The sequence below is a fragment of the Dermacentor albipictus genome, unplaced genomic scaffold, assembly GCF_038994185.2.
Source record: "Dermacentor albipictus isolate Rhodes 1998 colony unplaced genomic scaffold, USDA_Dalb.pri_finalv2 scaffold_552, whole genome shotgun sequence".
Classification (NCBI taxonomy): Eukaryota; Metazoa; Arthropoda; class Arachnida; order Ixodida; family Ixodidae; genus Dermacentor; species Dermacentor albipictus.
Window position 1 is genome coordinate 10001 of NW_027226106.1, and position 7832 is coordinate 17832.

The following is a 7832-nucleotide window of genomic DNA, read 5'->3' on the forward strand; positions in this document are numbered from 1 at the left end:
TCTTCTCGCTCGCAGACGGCGCTCTCGCGTCGAACCGCTTTCGGGGGCCACCCTTCTCCTCCCCGCTCCTCGCACGAATCTGCCGATTCCCATTCGTGCGACGAAGCCCGGAAGGGCGCCCACACAGCTGCGGTGACGTGAGCGAGCGACCAGCTCTGGAGCTCGACGTACTCCGAAGGCAAACAACGCAAATTGCGATCGCTTCCGACTCTCTCGCAAAGGTGCGCGCTACAAGGCAACAGACGTTCGCGCCTCGAGCTTGGACCGCTCTTTCCCTGCAGGTATCCGACTCCATCCTGCGGCGGTCTTGCCAGAGGCGCGCACTCGTCACGCTGCAGTAGTAATGCCTCGTTTCCGTCTCTTCGAAGATTTGGCACGACGGCTCGCCACCGTCTCCTTCTCGTGAGGTTGCTGGCGCGTGGCTTCAGCGCTCAACGTACTGTCCATGATGCCGACGCGGTCAAAACGAGTCGACGGACGCACGTTCCCTGTGCGCCGAAGGCTCTCTTGATATGTGATCCGACCCTCAGACAGACGAAGCCAAGGGAAGACCCAAGGCCGCAATGTGCGTTCAAAGAATCAGTGCTCAGTGTGTCCTGCAATTCACACCAAGTCTCGCAGCTGGCTGCGTTCTTCATCGACCCGAGAACCGAGTGATCCACCGCTTAGAGTCGTGAAAAATAGTTTGTTCAATTCAGTACAGTACAACCAGTGTTTCAGGCACGTGGCGTCTCCCTGTGTGTGGTTTCGAAGAGCGCCTTTCGGCGTGCGCTACTCCTGTTTCGCTCTTTCGTTCGGCGGTCACGCGTTTCCGCATGACCGCTGCTGATCCAACAGCCTACTCGAGACGAAAGACAAGAGCTTGGCGCGCGCGTACTCGCGCAGCTCTCCAAAGCCACTCGGCCAGTGCCAGGGACGGCTCTCTGCGCCGGAGCCACAACAAGTCTACTTGAGGCGGAAGACGAAGCCAGCAAGGGCCTGGCCGCAAGTGCGTTCGAATACGGGATTACAGTCCCTCGTCTGTCCGTACTTCCTCTTTCGACGTGCGGCGCCTTCCCAAAGCGCACAAGTCCGCAAACCGCAGAACGCTTCCGACGTAGCAAAGCCGCGTTTCCTTCGGTACTTCGCAGCAACGCCGCCTTTCCCTCGGCGGCGGGCAAATAGCCTGCAGACGTCGTCGCATTGAACCGCGAACTCGACACCTCGCGCGTCACGAGCGGGAGCCGACCGGCAGCCTCCGGCCCTTTCGGGCGCGGTGGAATTTGCCGCGGAGGACGGGAGAGTGCTTTAGGCCACGGTTCCTTCCGTACTTGGCAGCCGCACCCTCAATACCGCCGGTTCCATGACCGACCGAGCGCCGCACCGTTCCTTTAGTACTTGGGCAGCAACAAAGTCGGGTCGTTACTCCACACTCGCCGCAGGAAGCGACCGGCAGCCGCCAGCCTTTTCAGACTCGGCAGCGTTTGCCGCGGAGGACGGGAGAGCGCTCGCACCACGGTTCCGTGTGTACTAAGCGGCAGCGGCATTAGCTCTCGACCGTCAGTTCCTTGACCGACCGCACGCTTCGCCGTTCCCCTCGTACTGGGCAAGAGCAGCAGGTCGGGTCGTCTTACTCCCATTCCGCGCAAGAGTGCCGAGGCGGACTTCAGAAAGCCCACCCAACAGTGTGCGTTACGCCGTTTCTACCCGCGGGCGCGGCCAAGCCAACCGTCCAAGGTTGCAGCCGGCGTCCACTGGGCGCAACAAATTTGGCACGGGGCGCCCTTCGAAATTCGGGCAATCCCCGGCATGTTCGGGTATAGCCGTCCCCGCGTCCAAGCGGGGCCAGCGGCGGAAAGCGTCGGGCGCAGCGAGCTGCTTCACCCACACGGGGTAGAAACAATGGCGCTCGTCACCCTCGAACAATCCGGTAATGATCCTTCCGCAGGTTCACCTACGGAAACCTTGTTACGACTTTTACTTCCTCTAAATGATCAAGTTTGGTCATCTTTCCAACAGACCGGCGCAACCGAAAGGCCGCGCCGGACATCGGTCCGAAGACCTCACTAAATCATTCAATCGGTAGTAGCGACGGGCGGTGTGTACAAAGGGCAGGGACGTAATCAACGCGAGCTTATGACTCGCGCTTACTGGGAATTCCTCGTTCAAGGGGAACAATTGCAAGCCCCTATCCCAATCACGAAAGAAGTTCCACGGGTTACCCAGTCTTTTCAGACAGGGATAAAGACACGCTGCTTCCTTCAGTGTAGCGCGCGTGCGGCCCCGGACATCTAAGGGCATCACAGACCTGTTATTGCTCTGTTTCGTGCGGCTAGGAGCCGCTTGTCCCTCTAAGAAGGTTGTAAGGTGCTGGGAACCCCGCACCTATTTAATAGGCTAGAGTCTCGTTCGTTATCGGAATTAACCAGACAAATCGCTCCACCAACTAAGAACGGCCATGCACCACCATCCACCGAATCAAGAAAGAGCTCTCAATCTGTCAATCCTCCCAGTGTCCGGGCCGGGTAAGTTTTCCCGTGTTGAGTCAAATTAAGCCGCAGGCTCCACTCCTGGTGGTGCCCTTCCGTCAATTCCTTTAAGTTTCAGCTTTGCAACCATACTTCCCCCGGAACCCAAACACTTTGGTTTCCCGGAAGCTGCCCGCCGAGTCATTTGAGTAACTCAGGCGGATCGCTGGTTGGCATCGTTTATGGTCAGAACTAGGGCGGTATCTGATCGCCTTCGAACCTCTGACTTTCGTTCTTGATCAAAGAAAACATTCTTGGCAAATGCTTTCGCAGTAGTTCGTCTTGCGACGGTCCAAGAATTTCACCTCTAGCGCCGCAATACGAATGCCCCCGTCTGTCCCTCTTAATCATTACCTCGTATTCCAAAAACCAACAGAACAGAAACGAGGTCTTGTTCTATTATTCCATGCAAGTTTATTCAGGCGACTCGCCTGCGTTGAGCACTCTAATTTTTTCAAAGTAAAAGCACCGGCCTTCTCGAGGCACACAATGAAGTGCACCAAGAAAGGACCGGCATGATGTTCAGTCCGAGCCGTCGCATCGGGTAGATGCACTACTCGTCTGGAACTGAGATCCAACTACGAGCTTTTTAACCGCAGCAGCTTTAGTATACGCTATTGGAGCTGGAATTACCGCGGCTGCTGGCACCAGACTTGCCCTCCAATTGATCCTCGTTAAAGGATTTAGAGTGTACTCATTTCAATTACGGGGCCTCAAAAGAGTCCCGTATTGTTATTTTTCGTCACTACCTCCCCGTGCCGGGAGTGGGTAATTTGCGCGCCTGCTGCCTTCCTTGGATGTGGTAGCCGTTTCTCAGGCTCCCTCTCCGGAATCGAACCCTGATTCTCCGTTACCCGTAACAACCATGGTAAGCAAGTAACCTACCATCGAAAGTTGATAAGGCAGACACTTGAAAGAAACGTCGCCGGCTCGTGGCCATGCGATCAGCACAAAGTTATCCAGAGTCACCACACAATACGGGCCGAAACCCGATCGATCTTGGTCTAATAAAAGCACCCGTCGCCCAAAGGGCTTCAGGCTCACTGCATGTATTAGCTCTAGAATTGCCACAGTTATCCAAGTAGGAAGAAACGATCTAAGGAACCATAACTGATTTAATGAGCCATTCGCGGTTTCGCCTTATTTCGGCATGTACTTAGACATGCATGGCTTAATCTTTGAGACAAGCATATGATTACTGGCAGGATCAACCAGGTAATCGTTCAACTGCGCGTCCCGCCTGTCAAGCAGGCCGGACGCCGTTTTTGCGATGCCGAGGCCACCTTCAGGCGCCCCAGCACGCTTCGTTCTTGCAAAGAGTAGCACTTTGCACAGTCCGAGACGACGGCGTTCGAGCTCGCTACGGCGCCCTCCCCGAAGGGCCGGGTATCGCCACGCGGCAAGAAGCACGCAACATTCTCGATAGACTGGTTGTGTCGACTCGATCACGGCTTGCGGTTTCTCTTGAGCCCGCAGCACAGGTGGACCGACCGACACTTGCAACGTAGCCGAGACGGCAAAGCCGCCAGGCGACGGGTCACGCCCGCGCCTTCGGCGCTTTCGCATTTGACTCGTCCGAGGACGATGCGGAACACAACTCGATATCGTGGAGAAAGCGTCGTCCGACAACCAGCCCCTAACGCATCAAGCGGATGAGGCTGCAGACGTCAGCTGTGGGATCCACGGGAGCGATACCGGGGACACGCTTGACGGGCACGAAGCCCGCCGCATATCAAACACCCAGGTCGCTTTTGGGGGCGACTGCTCTCTGGGACCCCCATATAATAGCAGCGATAAGTTCCCAAATCTCCATGGGGCCGTACTCGTGCCACTTTCGACGAGCGTTTGGCGAAAATCGTGCCGCCTCGCAGCGCCGCGAGCGAGATGGAAAGCTTACGTCGGCAGCGCAATGCCGAAGTCGTGAAAGCGCAGCGCGTCGACCGAATGCGCGAACGGCAATCTCTCGCCTATGGACAGCGCGGTTTCCAGAACAATCGCCTTTCTGTGCCCCTACGGGGCCGCACGCTAGCGCGGCCCTTTCGCCGTTTCCGAGCACGAGTGCGACCGGCGCGGGCGGCGTGCTCGACACCCCGGCTGACGCCGTTTCGGACTTTGTCTCTTCGCGCGCTCGCGCCAACGCCGCGGCAAAACGACGACCTCTGCGCGGTTCTTTCCCGGTTCCCGGCGTGCTATAGTGCAGCCAGCCGGACGGTGGCGACGACTCAGTCGCGGCCGTGCGGTGGCTTGTACGCCAAAGTTGCGTGACGGGCGTCGAGCTCCCGCCGCGGCCCGGCTCAGGTGGTTTCGGACTTCTGTCTCTTCCGAGCGCTCGCGTCGTCGTGGGCACGATTCTCGAGTGCGGAGCGGTGCGCGGACACCACCACGAACACGCGCAAGCCGAAAACGGCACTACGGTACAACGTCGGCCAGGGCGGTACGGCCCCCTTATATGAGCAGCGATAAGTGACCAGATCTCCACGGGGCCGTACTCGTGCGACAAGGCGGCGTACTGCGCCGAGCCGAGCGCCAATATTTGGCCTTGGCACGGCCGATTTGAGCTCTCGCGATCGCCGCGGTACCGCCGCTCACCGATTCAAGGCACGCTAGCGCGGCCCCTTCGCCATTTTTCGAGTAAGAGTGCGAAAAGCGCGCGCGGCGTGCTCGTCGCCCCGGCTGACGTAGTCTCGGACTTAGTCTCGCTCACGCCGCCCCGGCTGACGTCGTCTCGGACTTAGTCGCGCTCACACCGCCCCGGCTCACGTGGTTTCGGACTTTCGTCTCTTCCGAGCGCTCGCGTCGTCGTGGGCACGATTCTCGAGTGCGGAGCGGTGCGCGGACACCACCACGAACACGCGCAAGCCGAAAACGGCACTACGGTACAACGTCGGCCAGGGCGGTACGGCCCCTTATAAGAGCAGCGATAAGTGACCAGACCTCCACGGGGCCGTACTCGTGCGACAAGGCGGCGTACTGCGCCGAGCCGAGCGCCAATATTTGGCTTTGGCACGGCCGATTTGAGCTCTCGCGATCGCCGCGGTACCGCCGCTCACCGATTCAAGGCACGCTAGCGCGGCCCCTTCGCCATTTTTCGAGTAAGAGTGGGAAAAGCGCGCGCGGCGTGCTCGACGCCCCGGCTGACGTCGTCTCGGACTTGGTCGACGCCCCGGCTGACGTAGTCTCGGACTTAGTCTCGCTCACGCCGCCCCGGCTGACGTCGTCTCGGACTTAGTCGCGCTCACACCGCCCCGGCTCACGTGGTTTCGGACTTTCGTCTCTTCCGAGCGCTCGCGTCGTCGTGGGCACGATTCTCGAGTGCGGAGCGGTGCGCGGACACCACCACGAACACGCGCAAGCCGAAAACGGCACTACGGTACAACGTCGGCCAGGGCGGTACGGCCCCTTATAAGAGCAGCGATAAGTGACCAGACCTCCACGGGGCCGTACTCGTGCGACAAGGCGGCGTACTGCGCCGAGCCGAGCGCCAATATTTGGCTTTGGCACGGCCGATTTGAGCTCTCGCGATCGCCGCGGTACCGCCGCTCACCGATTCAAGGCACGCTAGCGCGGCCCCTTCGCCATTTTTCGAGTAAGAGTGGGAAAAGCGCGCGCGGCGTGCTCGACGCCCCGGCTGACGTCGTCTCGGACTTGGTCGACGCCCCGGCTGACGTAGTCTCGGACTTAGTCTCGCTCACGCCGCCCCGGCTGACGTCGTCTCGGACTTAGTCGCGCTCACACCGCCCCGGCTCACGTGGTTTCGGACTTGCGTCTCTTCCGAGCGCTCGCGTCGTCGTGGGCACGATTCTCGAGTGCGGAGCGGTGCGCGGACACCACCACGAACACGCGCAAGTCGAAAACGGCATTACGGTACAACGTCGGCCAGGGCGGTACGGCCCCTTATAAGAGCAGCGATAAGTGACCAGACCTCCACGGGGCCGTACTCGTGCGACAAGGCGGCGTACTGCGCCGAGCCGAGCGCCAATATTTGGCCTTGGCACGGCCGATTTGAGCTCTCGCGATCGCCGCGGTACCGCCGCTCACCGATTCAAGGCACGCTAGCGCGGCCCCTTCGCCATTTTTCGAGTAAGAGTGGGAAAAGCGACCGCGGCGTGCTCGACGCCCCGGCTGACGTCGTCTCGGACTTAGTCGACGCCCCGGCTGACGTAGTCTCGGACTTGGTCTCGCTCACGCCGCCCCGGCTGACGTAGTCTCGGACTTGGTCTCGCTCACGCCGCCCCGGCTGACGTCGTCTCGGACTTAGTCGCGCTCACACCGCCCCGGCTCACGTGGCTTCGGACTTGGTCTCTTCGAGCGCTCGCAGCCAGGTCGGGGCCGACGCCGACGTCTGCGTGGGGCTTCAACGATTCCCGGCGCGACGCAATGCAACTGCGCGCAGGATGCCAGCGACTCCGCCGTGGCCGTGCGGCGGTGTACACGCAGAAGTTTCGTGAAGGGGTATCGAGCTCCCGCCGCCCCGGCGGACGTGGTTTCGGACTTTAGCGCTCGCAGCGATCTCGCGGCGATCGCTGACGTCTGCGCGGTTTCAGGTGTGCTACGATGCAGCAGTCTGCCGCACGACAATTTACGGAAGCGAGTGCATTCCGCCCCGGCGGACGCGGCAGCGGACTTTGTGCCTGCGGGAGTGCTCTTGTTGCTGTAAAATTTGAACGGGTGCAGCTGCGCGAAGCAAGTGTACACATTTTCTCTCTCTCTCTCTCTCTCTCTGCCTCTGAGGCGACTGTAATTTTAATTTAAATGCAATTGGAGGCGGGAGCAACCTGATGAGAGTAGGCGGACTTCGGCACACCTTGTAGTTTAGAAATTGTTTTCAAGCTTTGAGGACATACACAATCGCGCCATCTGCTTTCCCCGTCTCTTTGGCACTTCATAGTGTGTGCAGCATGCTCTGCATTCCAAAGAAACGCGCCTGTTTCTCCCCCTCTCTCACGTTCTTCTTGTCTTTCTTGCTGCTCTTGTGAGAAGTTGCTATGCTCTTTACTCGCTGTAAAATAGAATGCTTGCGCGAGCCAACAACTTGCGTGTCTTTCTTTTTTTTTGTTGTTGTTGTTTTTTTCTCTCTTCCCAAGACGTTTCTGCCATTATTCACTAGCTCTCGTTCTTAGTATGCAACGGAGCGTTAGCTCGCGCCATCTACCTTTCTTTCTGTATGGCGAAGGCCGTAGGTTTTCCTAGTTCCGCACACAGATGGCGCGGATGCGTTTTCGCGCCAGTTTCGAACGACCTCGCTGTACACATGTTTCTCATTTAAAAGTTTCAAAGGGGCTTGCGAAAGGGCGTGGTCCTTTTTTCTTGCGCAAGGCTGAGCTT

The 7832-nt window shown here is 59.0% G+C and overlaps 2 non-coding genes across 2 annotated transcripts; both read right to left on the minus strand.

The window, feature by feature from the left end:
• Positions 1 to 520: 520 nt before the first annotated feature.
• On the minus strand, positions 521 to 673 carry LOC139054063 (5.8S ribosomal RNA). Its single transcript, XR_011511005.1, has one exon. It is a non-coding gene; the product is annotated as a 5.8S ribosomal RNA (ribosomal RNA).
• Positions 674 to 1910: 1237 nt separating this feature from the next.
• LOC139054065 (small subunit ribosomal RNA) lies at positions 1911 to 3725 on the minus strand. The gene has a single exon (XR_011511007.1). It is a non-coding gene; the product is annotated as a small subunit ribosomal RNA (ribosomal RNA).
• Between the last annotated feature and the right edge of the window lie 4107 nt (positions 3726 to 7832).